Consider the following 12,949-nt stretch of genomic DNA (forward strand, 5'->3'; position numbering starts at 1 on the left):
ATCAGTAACTGGCACTACTGGGGACATGATATGAAACTGGCACTACTGGGGAAATGATATGAAACTGGCACTACTGGGGACATGATATGAAACTGGCACTACTGGGGACATCAGTAACTGGCACTACTGGGGACATGATATGAAACTGGCACTACTGGGGAAATGATATGTAACAGGCACTACTGGGGACATGATATGTAACAGGCACCACTGGGGACATCTGTAACTGGCACTACTGGGGACATGATATGTAACTGGAACTACTGGGGACATGATCTGTAACTGGCACTATTGGGGACATGATATGTAACTGGCACTACTGGGGACATGATATGTAACTGGCACTAATGGGGACATGAAATGTAACTGGCACTACTGGGGACATGATATGAAACTGGCACTACTGGGGACATGATATGAAACTGGCACTACTGGGGACATGATATGAAACTGGCACTACTGGGGACATCAGTAACTGGCACTACTGGGGACATGATATGAAACTGGCACTACTGGGGAAATGATATGAAACTGGCACTACTGGGGACATCAGTAACTGGCACTACTGGGGACATGATATGAAACTGGCACTACTGGGGAAATGATATGTAACAGGCACTACTGGGGACATGATATGTAACAGGCACCACTGGGGACATCTGTAACTGGCACTACTGGGGACATGATATGTAACTGGAACTACTGGGGACATGATCTGTAACTGGCACTACTGGGGACATGATATGTAACTGGCACTACTGGGGACATGATATGTAACTGGCACTACTGGGGACATGATATGTAACTGGCACTACTGGGGACATGATATGTAACTGGCACTACTGGGGACATGATATGTAACTGGCACTACTGGGGACATGATATGTAACTGGCACTACTGGGGACATGATATGTAACTGGCACTACTGGGGACAAATTCAGAAATACAGAATAATCCGTTATCCAAAATGCTTCCGCTCCTGGGAATTCTGGATAAGGGATAATACTCATCCTGTATAGTGATTAATATGTTAGTTGTATGTGTTAATATGTTAAGATTTTTGACACTTTTTATTTTATCCTTAAAACTCTTTTTCCCTTACTCTGATGACTGCAGCATATTATACGCAGTGGTATGAAAATGGTCTCACTGGAGCGCAGCCAAATACAGTACATACTGTATACAGTATATAGGGCACCTCTGAGAGACGGGCTTCCATAGGAAACTTGCAGGATACCTGAGGCAGCCACTAAGCTTACATTGCTCCCTTTCATCTGAATGCAGAACACTTGTGGTTCTGTTATCCCTGAGATGCGGATGGCTCAAGACCAGTAAACTTTCACCAGCTCAGAAGGAGCTACTTATGTATCCATTCAGCTGGTTCCAATGAGGCTACCAGCAGCCCTGACCAGGACCAGATTCTGCTTAAAAAAATATGGATTTTATTTTCCTGGAAACAATTGGCAGGCAATAAAATGGTGATGAAACAGAAGAAAAAGATCCAGTAAAATGAAAAATTACAAAGTACAATAAACATACGGAGCGCTCTGGAATAACAGCATACCTGAAGCCAGAATCCACTGGGCACTGTGACATTAACCCTTCCTATCCCCACCAATAGCGCTTTACAGTGGCACTGGGCTCCATTATCCCCTTGCCGGGACTGTCCCGGCACCCAAAAATGTCAATCTATACATACTGTATAAAAGGATAACTACTCCGCACTTCTATGAGGTGAAGTACCCCCAGTGACCACTAGAGGCCACTTGACAGACTGATGCCCCTTTGAGACCGCACATAAAAACCGGTATTCTGCCGATTTTTAACCATTTTAAAACGGTAATCTGTGCGGTCTGAAAGGTGCAGAACCACTTTACCGTTTTAAAAAAGCAGTTTTAAAAAAAATGGTTAAAATGGAGGGTCCTACCCGTTTCAGACCCGGTATTTTGGCATCAAAATCGGGTCTGAAACGATATTTAGGACCCAGCCAATGAGCGGACGCAGCACAGTGAATATTTAATGAGCACTCATTAAATATTCATATGCACTTCACCCCCCTGCCCACCCCCCCCCCCTGCGCGTGGGTTAACACCCTCCCAGGGCTAACAACCCCCCCAATGTGTTTAAGAAACCCCCCCATGTGTTTAAGAACCCCCCCCCCCCCCCCCATGTGTTTAAGAAAAAAAAAAACCACCTCCTCCCTCCGTGCGGCCGGTACCTTCTGCGTTGCAGATTCCGGCAGCAGTACTATGGATGGATGCGCTTATAAAAAAGAGTGACTTTCGGAAAATGGCTGCCCCATAGGAAAAACTATTTAAAAAACTGTCTTTCGTATGGGGGCAGACATTTTCCGAAAGACAGGGGGGGCAGTGTTAGCCCTGGGGGGGGGGGGTGGGGGGGGTGTGATGTTAACCCTGGGGGGGGGGGGTATACAGGGTCAAAGCGAGTTATGCGGTCTGAAAGCAGCATAAGTGACTCCTTTGTGTGCTCAAAGATGTCATAACAGAAAGTGAAAGCAATTTCTGCACTGACACTGATCTGTTTAAAACATGAAGGATATGGAGAAAGAGAGCGGTGAAGACAGAGACTGGAGGTAGGCAGAGCAGATAGGGACTGGGGGTGTGTGTGGGGGGGGAGTTTATGGGCTAAAAAGGGTCACAGCTCAAAGTGAAAGTGAAAACTGTCACAGCTCAAAGTAAAAGTACATTGCAGAAGCCGCCATTTTTACGGGTTTTAACTAGTATAAAAATAAAAGGGAAGTGAAAGTAGCGATGGTATTATGCCATTTTTCTCTTTCCTTTCGCTTTCCTTTTTAAATAGAGCCTCAGGTTTATTATTCTGGATTTCTTCTTTTACCCTGCTTCTCTCTCTCCTCTGCACCCAGAAACTGAAAGGAAGTGGAGAGAAAAAAAGTAGGGGAAAAGCAGGTGAAGAACCCAATTAAAGGTAAGGGGAGAGAGAAAAGCAGAATCAAAGACAAAATTCAGAATAATAAACCCCTATCTTATGGAGAATTGGAGGTGTTGATTTCTTCATACAAACAACGGAGCAGGCCCAAAGATACCTTTATGTGAACATAGGGATGCATTCCCAGGTCAGTGCATTCTTTGATGTGAGCCATTTGTGATGTGTGAATATATTTTAAGTGTAAAGATACCTTTATGTGAAAATAGCGATTTATCCCAAGGTAAGTAAAACCATAAAGTGTGTTCTACATATTGGATATAAAGAAACCTTGATATGCACATGGGGACCAATATCAAGGTCAGTTTGGTCCCATAGAAACATTAACGACCCAATAGTTCAAGACAGCGCCTTGTGGATCTCACTAATATTGCACCCAGACCACATTGAATATGTGATTAATAATAAACATACCCCCTTAGGGACCGATGTATCAAGCTTCAAAAAGTGATAAAAAGTGATAAGATGGAGATTGATAAACAGCCAGCCAAACAGCTCCTACCTGTCATGTTACAGGCTGGGTTGGAAAATAACAAATAGGAGCTGATTGGCTGCTTGTTTATCACTCTCTACTATCACTTTTTGTAACTTTTTGTAACTTGATACATCTGGCCCTCTGTAAGCCAATGGCAGACGGAGTCTATCCATAAGGTAAATGTATAACTTTGGCGCACACGTGTGCTTATTTTCACCAAAAAACACATTTTTTGGATCCATGCCTGAAGTTAGCGGCTGACATATGCCGACTGCTTGGGACATTCCACTACACGTATCTTTTTTGCACATGTGACATGTGATAGGGAATATAGATTGCGTAGTGTCAGGATATGTCAGGCTCACTGCACATAGGCCCCCTCGGGCTTTAATACAGTGTATATGTTGACAGGTCCACCCAATATGGTCAGCACAGAGAAAGGGTCAACACGAGCTATGTGAGCCATACGAGGGGGCGCGGTACACTAATTTGGGGTCCATGTGATGACCACAAATAAACACCCCCCCAAAAAATGTGACCTTTTTTCATGTGTCAACATTTTGTCTATAGTATGTCACAGGTTCTCAAACTCGATCCTCAGGACCCCCCACGGTGCATGTTTTGCAGGTCTCCTCACAGAATCACAAGTGAAATCTTTAGCTCCACCTGCGGATCTTTTAAAATGTATCAGTGAGTAATGAACGCACCTGTGCACCTGCCAGGTGTCCTGGAAAACGTGAACCGTGTGGGGCCCTGAGGACCAAAATTGAGAACCCCTGGTCTATGTCGACCTTGTCCATGTTGATCATTTAAAGTGTTGACCTAGACACTGTCACAAGACTTTATACCATAGTCCCTCTGAGCAGCAGCCCACCCCCCACTCCAGTCGTCTTTCACCTTCAAAAATATGTCACTGGGAAGATGGCGCCACGGGAGATGCAGGGTGCTCTTGCCGGCACAAGGTAAGTATAATGGGGGTGAAGGGTCCCCATGAACTCTTAAGGCGCCTAATGAATTATGTTGTTGTTGTTAACCTATACCATTCCTTAACTCTTATGCCTAGAAATAACCGACATAAACACCTTATCTAAAAATAACGACACGGACACCAACTGCGTAAGTTTAAAAAGGTCATAATTATTTATTGAAATGGTATGACCCCTATTTGTATAAAGGATGGCAAAGAAAGCACTTGAGACCAGCACCAGTCACATGGTAGCGACCGGAGCGCCCCAATCTGACAACACCCCTTCTTGTGGGGTACAGCCCGTGCTGTGACGGACATACCACCCCTTCTATTGCATGGCGCGGACCTTCCATGAAGTGTCCAATGCCCCCAGCCGGAGCATGGGGACTCGCCCGCCGTCCTGGCAAAGGGGGGCAATACCGCACAGAGACCACCTGACACCCCACCTGACTGCTAGTCAAGAGCGCCTTCTCGCCGATTATTAACTAAAGATATAGAATAAATGTCCACATTTGGTGGATGGCCTTAGGCCAGGTAGCACAGAGGAAAAGGGTAGGGAGGGTGGGGATCCAGACTCCAAGAGGCTTACTTCCTGGCTCTGATCCCTAATATATCCCTCTCTATGCTGACGCCCCCATGCTACCTGATTGGCAGTTCTAACTGCCACTCAACTGCTATTTCCCTTGGGCTTTACACTGATGCTTCTGTACCTTTGCTTATGGACAACAAATTCACTGGCTCTTAAATTCCCTCCAGCCTATGCGGCCCTCACTCTATCTTATAAGTGCACCTATGGGATGAAGTACAATGCGACGGCAGCTACACATGTGCTTTTGATTATAACCTAAAATGAGCAAGAACTGAGCTTCTTGCAGAGACATCCAGTTATCTGGGAGTTACTGAGTAACTGAGAGATAAATGAGCCCCCAGGCAAGTGTCAGGGTTTGGGGAAATGAGAGATAGGGGCCCCCATATAACAGGCAGAGGGGAGTTTGCTGAAAGACCTGTTCCGTACAATTATGAGGCAGTAAACATCTACTCCAGGACCGAAAGGAAAATAATCCAAGTTTAATTACCTCTGTAACCCAGGCTGTTCCTCTGCCACTTCACTATCGCCTGTGTATTCACTACCAAACCATATTAGGGCAGCCTGTCTCATGTGAAGTATGTCATAATCGGGGAGACAGGTCACTTCACTTTACTAGGTTTGCTGTGTGTACTGGAATATCTGAAAACAGGGTCGGCCATTAATTAGGTTTTACTGTTTCCCTGTTTCAACATTGGTTTAAAACTAACAAGCTCAACGGTGACTGAAGAGGGCATTAAATCTAGCAGGCAAACACTCTACTCCAGCTTCCTGTAACCTCTTAGAGTTAATAGCAGAGAGGGACCTTTCCCCCCCTAGCTCTGTATTGAGCACTTATATATTTAGATGATAATATTTTTATTCGTTATACTGCATCTTTGCTGCAGTAATATACAGTGTTAGACAGGGGTGTAAATTCATACCAGCACCCAGAGGCAAAATAGATAGTGGTGCCCCCCACCCCTGTTGCCCCCTCAGCCAGCCTAGTTCTGTCTCTCCAGCCACCCAGTGTCTCCCGAACCAGCCTCCTTTTGTCTCTCCAGCCACTCAGTGTTTCCCTAGCCAGACCCCTTGTCTCTCCAGCCCCCCACTGTCTCTTTAGCCAAGCCCCTTGTCTCTCCAGCCACTCAGTGTTTCCCTAGCCAGACCCCTTGTCTCTCCAGCCCCCCACTGTCTCTTTAGCCAAGCCCCTTGTCTCTCCAGCCACTTAGTGTTTCCCTAGCCAGACCCCTTGTCTCTCCAGCCCCCCCACTGTCTCTTTAACCAAGCCCCTTGTCTCTCCAGCCACTTAGTGTTTCCCTAGCCAGCCACCTTGTCTCTCCAGCCACTCAGTGTTTCCCTAGCCAGCCCCCTTGTCTCTCCAGCCACTCAGTGTTTCCCAGCCATCTTCTGTTAGTCTTTTCAGTCACTCAGTGTCTCTCCAGCCAACCCCCTTCTGTCTCCAACCACTCCTTGCCCCCCAAGCATCCACTTCTGTCTCTCCAGTCACCCACTGTTTCCCTGACCAGCCTCCTTCTGACTCTTCAGTCATGCAGTAACTTCCTAGTCAGCATACTTCTGTCTCTCCAGTCAGTATCATCCTCTATTTCCAGTCCCACACAGTGTGTCTCCCCACCCAACCTTCTTTTGAGTCTCCGGCCACTCAGTGTCTCCCCAGCCAGCCTCCTTCCTCTATTCAGCATGTCAGAGGTCTGGTCCCCCCCCCCTAACTTTCCTTTAGGTCCCCTTTCCGGGCTTCTCCTAAGCTCCCCTAGACACGTGGAAAGTGCGGCTTATTTTTGAATGACAAATATTTGGTGGAATAAGTTTATATAGAGACAAACAGAATGTGGAGAAATGATAACAATACAGGAAGGTCAGAGCTTTGAGATATTCACATAATACGCAGCGCTTTACAGAGAATATGTCAGTCATAAGCATTTGTCCCTGCCTTAAGGAGGGATGGCCATCATTGCCATCGATGGTCTCTATCAATTGTAATAGTGCAACTGGCCATCGATAGTGGCATACTATGGATGACCATTGATGTTTTTACCTATCGATGTTCATCCATTTTCTTTGACTGTATGGGGATTTGCTTATGGAGGGGCAAGAAATAGCGCTTGATTGGGGGATAATGGGGAGGCAAGGAGGGGTGGGGTCGAGATAGGTTTCACAGAGTGAGGAACAAGAGAGTAGAGATAGAAAAGGAAATAAAAATATAATATAATAAAGATAAAAATAAATAAATAAAAATAATAATAAATATAAAAATAATAAAAAATGGCGTTAATGTTTTACAGCCCCTTTGAGGTGTTTTAGAATGTCCCAGAGGTTGACCTGTACTGTGCTAACTCTATCTCAAGTACCTGGAGTCCGTTATTGGAGCTCCCGTGTGCAGCCAAGCGATACAGCGGCAATGCGCTGTTTGCTGGTTTCAGCGTGTCGGAGCTCCGGCGGGTGACGTCACCATCTTTTCGGCAGCTTGTAGAAGTAGCGAGAAAGCATCTGACAAGTCTTCTTCCCTGGGGGTTCTTTTTAAAACGATCCAACGCGTTTCACATCACTAGGACGCTTTTTCAACGCGTTTCACGTCACTAGGACGCTTGAAAAAGCGTCCTAGTGATGTGAAACGCATTGGATCGTTTTAAAAAGAACCCCCAGGGAAGAAGAAGACTTGTCAGACGCTTTCTCGCTACTTCTACAAGCTGCCGAAGAGACGGTGACGTCACCCGCCGGAGCTCCGACACGCTGAAACCAGCAAACAGCGCATTGCCGCTGTATCGCTTGGCTGCTACTTTAGATAGAGTTAGCACAGTACAGGTCAACCTCTGGGACATTCTAAAACACCTCAAAGGGGCTGTAAAACATTAACGCCATTTTTTATTATTTTATTTTTATATTTATTATTATTTTTATTTATTTATTTTTATCTTTATTTTATTTTTATTTCCTTTTCTATCTCTACTCTCTTGTTCCTCACTCTGTGAAACCTATCTCGACCCCTATCACCGGCCAATCGACTCCTACCTGTCATTTTTCAAACCAAGCCTGTAACTTCACAGTTAGGAGCTGATTGGCCGGTGATAAAAACCAGACACTTTATCACTTCACCGAGCTTAATAAATCTACCCCTAATTTACTAGCACTGCAGAACTGCAATAGACCAAAGCAACCTATCAGAAACTTGCTTTCACTTCCTGCATTACAGAAGGTTGATCAAACCTGATTGGACAACATTAATTACACCTAAATGGACTGTTAGTACATGAGCTTTGTGTCTCTGTCCCCAGGCTCATTATGTTTCCTGAGCAATGTTTTCTCTTTCTTGTTGGTAATATGTTTGGAATGTTACTTTATGTTACACAATGGCCTCTTTCTCTCCTCGCCTGGTCCGGGCGGCACCTATATAATAATTGGACTATTTGTCTTATGAATGTTGGCCATGGGGCAGGGGGGTTCTGAGCAGGAATTAAATTGTCCATTGAGACCTCACCTTCATTCTTCTGTTCAGCCCAATGCCGCTTCCCATAGAAAAACGCATACACTGGGGACCCCCCCAGGAGGGAAGGGGTTTCCTGCAGGATCATAAAATATGACCCTATATACAGGAGAATGAAGGAGAATTCTGTTAGTCTTGATTAGTATATTATTGCTATCCTGTACTTATAAAGCACAATCGGGGAACAGAGAGAAGCGAGGCCTGGGGTAATAGGGGCATGAGCACAGATGCAGGTCATTCACAGTAACTGTATGTACATACCATGCATGGTGCTGCTGCATTCATCCTCTGCTGCTTAGCAACGGCAAACAACAGGGGCTGTTGGTATCATACCACCAACAGCCCCTAATACCCACGGACTGGGCGGATGCAGATAAGAGAGTAAACTAGGGCTAGCGGCCATCTGACCTCCAAAAGGGTGTAAACACTTTTTAACCTTTTAACTTTTATAGGTACCACTTGTTTTATATACTGTAGCTTCAATTTTAATGTAATTTTATCTAGCGCCGTTTTCATTATTACCTTTGTTTATGAAAGCTGCTGTATTACAAGCGCAGTCCCACCACCAAAATAAGAAATCACATGTGCAGAAGTATTGACAGCCTTTGCTCAATACTTTGTCATACCTCCCAACTGTCCCGCTAATCGCAGGAACATCCCAGTATTTTGGGACGTTCCCGCGTCCCTCCCAGGACCGGCAGTGTCCCGCAGCAGGGGGGGGGGGCAGTTGGAAGTCCCCCCTGTCATACGTGAATAGACTATTCCTTCAGCTGGAGGGGCTGGGGGCATAACCAGCAGCTCATGGAGAACGGGGGGTATGGCTTCGCAGCAGCATCACAAGTATAGACCACGCCCCCTTTCCATGAGGCCACATGTCTTTGTACATTGCTGCATTCATCTTTCCCTCTGTCCTGACTAGTCTCCCAGTTCCTGATGCTGAAATATATCCCCACATTATGATGCTGCCACCACCAAGCTGCACTGTAGGGATAGTATTAGCCTGGTGATGAGCGGTGCCTGGTTTCCGCCAAACATGATGCCTGCCATGCACACCGTAGAGTTCAATCTTTGTCTCATCAGATCAGATGGTGTATTTTGGCAAACTCCAGGCGGGCTGCCATGTGCTTTTTTTTACGAAGGAATGGCTTCAATCTGGCCACTCTACCATGCAGGCCTGATTGGTGGATTGCTGTAGAGATGGTTGTCCTTCTGGTAGGGTCTCTTCTCTCCGCAGAGGAATGCTGTAGCTCTGACATCGGGTTCTTGGTCACCTCCTTGACTAGAGCCCTTCCAGTTTAGACAGATGGCCAGCTCTAGGAAGAGTCCTGGTTGTTCCGAACTTCTTCCATTTACGGATGATGGAGGCCACTGTGCTCATTGGGGCTTTCAAAGCAGCAAATATTTTTCTGTACCCTTCCCCAGATTTGTGCCTCAAGACCATCCTGTCTTGGAGGTCTACAGACAATTCCTTTGACTTCGTGCTGGGTTTGTGCTCTGACATGTATTTTCAAGTGTGGGACCTTACAGACGGGTCCGCCGTCTGACACCCTGCGCCAGAATGGGGCACGGACGTCGTGACGCTCCTGCGCCCCATTCTCGGAAATGGACGAACGAACATGTGAGATGCTCACATGTCCATGTTCTGTCCTCTTCCGCCGGATTGTCATCCACCAGAAACCTGCCGATGACGATCTGGCAGCAACAACGAGAGTGGCCCCATCTGTATATTGACAGGTGCGCGCCTTTCCAAATCATGTCCAATCAACTGAATTTACCACAGGTGGACTCCAATTAAGCTGTAGGAACGTCTCAGGGACGATCAGTGGAAACAGGATGCACCTGGCCTTAATTTTGAGCTTCATGGCAAATGGCACTTATGTACATGTGATTTCTTGTTTTAATAAATTGGCAAAAATCTCCCCAAAAACTTTTTTCAGGTTGTCATTATGGGGTATTGTGCGTAGAATTTTGAGGGGGAAAATTAACTAATTGCATTCTGGAATAAGGCTGTATCATAACAAAATGTGAAGCGCTGTGAATACTTTCCGGGTGCACTGTATCTGCTCCTAAGTGGGTGTTTTTCTTCTTGTGCCTCTGTGACACCGTAACCCACCAGAAGTGCACTTATAGAATAAAGGTCACTTAGCAACCTATTACCTACTAAACCTGATTCACCAATCAGGCTCCTTCACTATTATTTCATGTCACAGTTCAATCTGCAGAATAGCTCTCACAATACCAGGCTATGGGAGCCCCCATCTGCACACAGCTCCCTTGTTGCAGCCGCGGCCACCTATTCTCCTACAGTAATGACTGATTTCCTGCAGCCAGTGCTAGCACAGCCCTCATTACCAGGCCCGGAAATGAATAATCCAAGGGCTGCTTCATGAGGGTCCATTAGCCACAGTCAGGAGGGCGATGACTGAAGTTGTACAGCGCCGTTTGGTTTAACTCCTCTTACCGTGATGCAGCACTGAGTAATGTGCAGCCAGCCATGGCCTACCTCTCCGGTACACGCCGCGACCGTTCTCCAGAGTGGGGCTCATTACAGCTCTGTAGTGTTATAATCATTTATTGCTCAGCATAGCTTACAGCCAGCAGTTGTATTTCATGTTGCTGTTTTTTTTTTATATTCTTGTACATTTTTTAATTTTTTGCGGATGGTGCCAGGCAGCGTTTTCCAAGACAGGGGAACGTGGCTCCCATTTCGTAGATGCGCCAGTGCCAGAGTCTGATTTAGAGGTGGGTGCAAATCCATTGAGGCTGCGCTTTTGTACGCAGCAGTACTGTGAATCTGTAAAGAGGCTACCGGCTGTGTCTCCAAACCACTGCTCGGTACAAATACGCACCATTGGCTGCCTGAATGAGGCTCGAACACACAACTTTTGCAGCACTGTTTGCGCAGCAATATACACATAAGTGTGGAATTTACACACCTGGTAAGAAGACATCCTAGGAGCCAAGAACGTGGTACGGGTCCTAAATCTGTAAATAACAGGTGGTTGCCTTTTGTCCGGTCCCCAGTCTTCTTGTGTGTCCGTAAACAACATAAATGTTGTAGAAGATAAAGCGCATTGAGAAGCCTCTCCCCAGGTTAGTGCGGGTCAGAGGCGTCCTGCGGCTTTTACTGTAATGTGCAATTGCAGCATCAGGTGCTCCAACTGTCAGACCTTTACCCCATCAGCTGCCCTGTACACACCGCTGCCCTGTACACATCGCTGCCCAATACACACCACTGCCCTGTACACACCGCTGCCCAGTACACACCGCTGCCCTGTACACACCTCTGCCCAGTACACACCGCTGCCCAGTACACACCACTGCCCTGTACACACCGCTGCCCAGTACACACCGCTGCCCAGTACACACCGCTGCCCAGTACACACCGCTGCCCTGTAAACACCACTGCCCTGTACACACCACTGCCCTGTACACACCGCTGCCCAGTACACACCACTGCCCTGTACACACCGCTGCCCAGTACACCCCGCTGCCCAGTACACCCCGCTGCCCAGTACACACCGTTGCCCAGTACACACCGCTGCCCAGTACACACCGCTGCCCTGTACACACCGCTGCCCAGTACACACCGCTGCCCAGTACACACCGCTGCCCAGTACACACCGCTGCCCAGTACACACCGCTGCCCTGTACACACCGCTGCCCAGTACACACCACTGCCCAGTACACACCGCTGTCCAGTACACACCGCTGCCCAGTACACACCGCTGCCCAGTACACACCGCTGCCAAGTACTCACCGCTGCCCAGTACACACCGCTGCCCTGTACACACCGCTGCCCAGTACACACCGCTGCCCTGTACACACCGCTGCCCAGTACACACCGCTGCCCAGTGCACACCGCTGCCCAGTGCACACCGCTGCCCAGTACACACCGCTGCCCAGTACACACCGCTGCCCAGTACACACCCCTGCTCTGTACACACCGCTGCCCAGTACACACCGCTGCCCAGTACACACCGCTGCCCAGTACACACCACTGCCCAGTACACACTGCAGCTGAAAGCAGCTCAAAAGACAAAACTGAGCAACTTTCAGTTCAAAGTCACCTTAAGTCCCTTAAGGCGACATTGAACTGAAAGTTTGGGGCCGTGACGGAGCGTCAACGAGATCTCATGATTTGCGGATGATAGGCTTGAATGCTCTTCATGGTCACTGTATATTAGTGGACCGTTCTATTCTAGCCAACATGCTGGGGGTGCTTCCTAAATAGGCGTGATGGTGCTCTGTGGCGGCTTATCATTACTCATTTCCCTCGCACCCCAAACAGAGGCAGACAAGAGAAGTGAGCAGATTCGCTTGAGGTGATGTCAGTGGCTTAACTAGATACATGTGGGCCCCATAGAAAAGTTTGTAAGGGCCCCTATTTATCACCTAATGCTGAAAAAATGTATACATGATACTTTGACAGGTTAAGTAGGCCCCTCTCAGCTCTGGGCCCCATAGCAGCTGCA

Source organism: Crinia signifera, chromosome 7 (genome assembly GCF_055691185.1).
Source record: "Crinia signifera chromosome 7, ASM5569118v1, whole genome shotgun sequence".
In the NCBI taxonomy this organism is placed as follows: domain Eukaryota; kingdom Metazoa; phylum Chordata; class Amphibia; order Anura; family Myobatrachidae; genus Crinia; species Crinia signifera.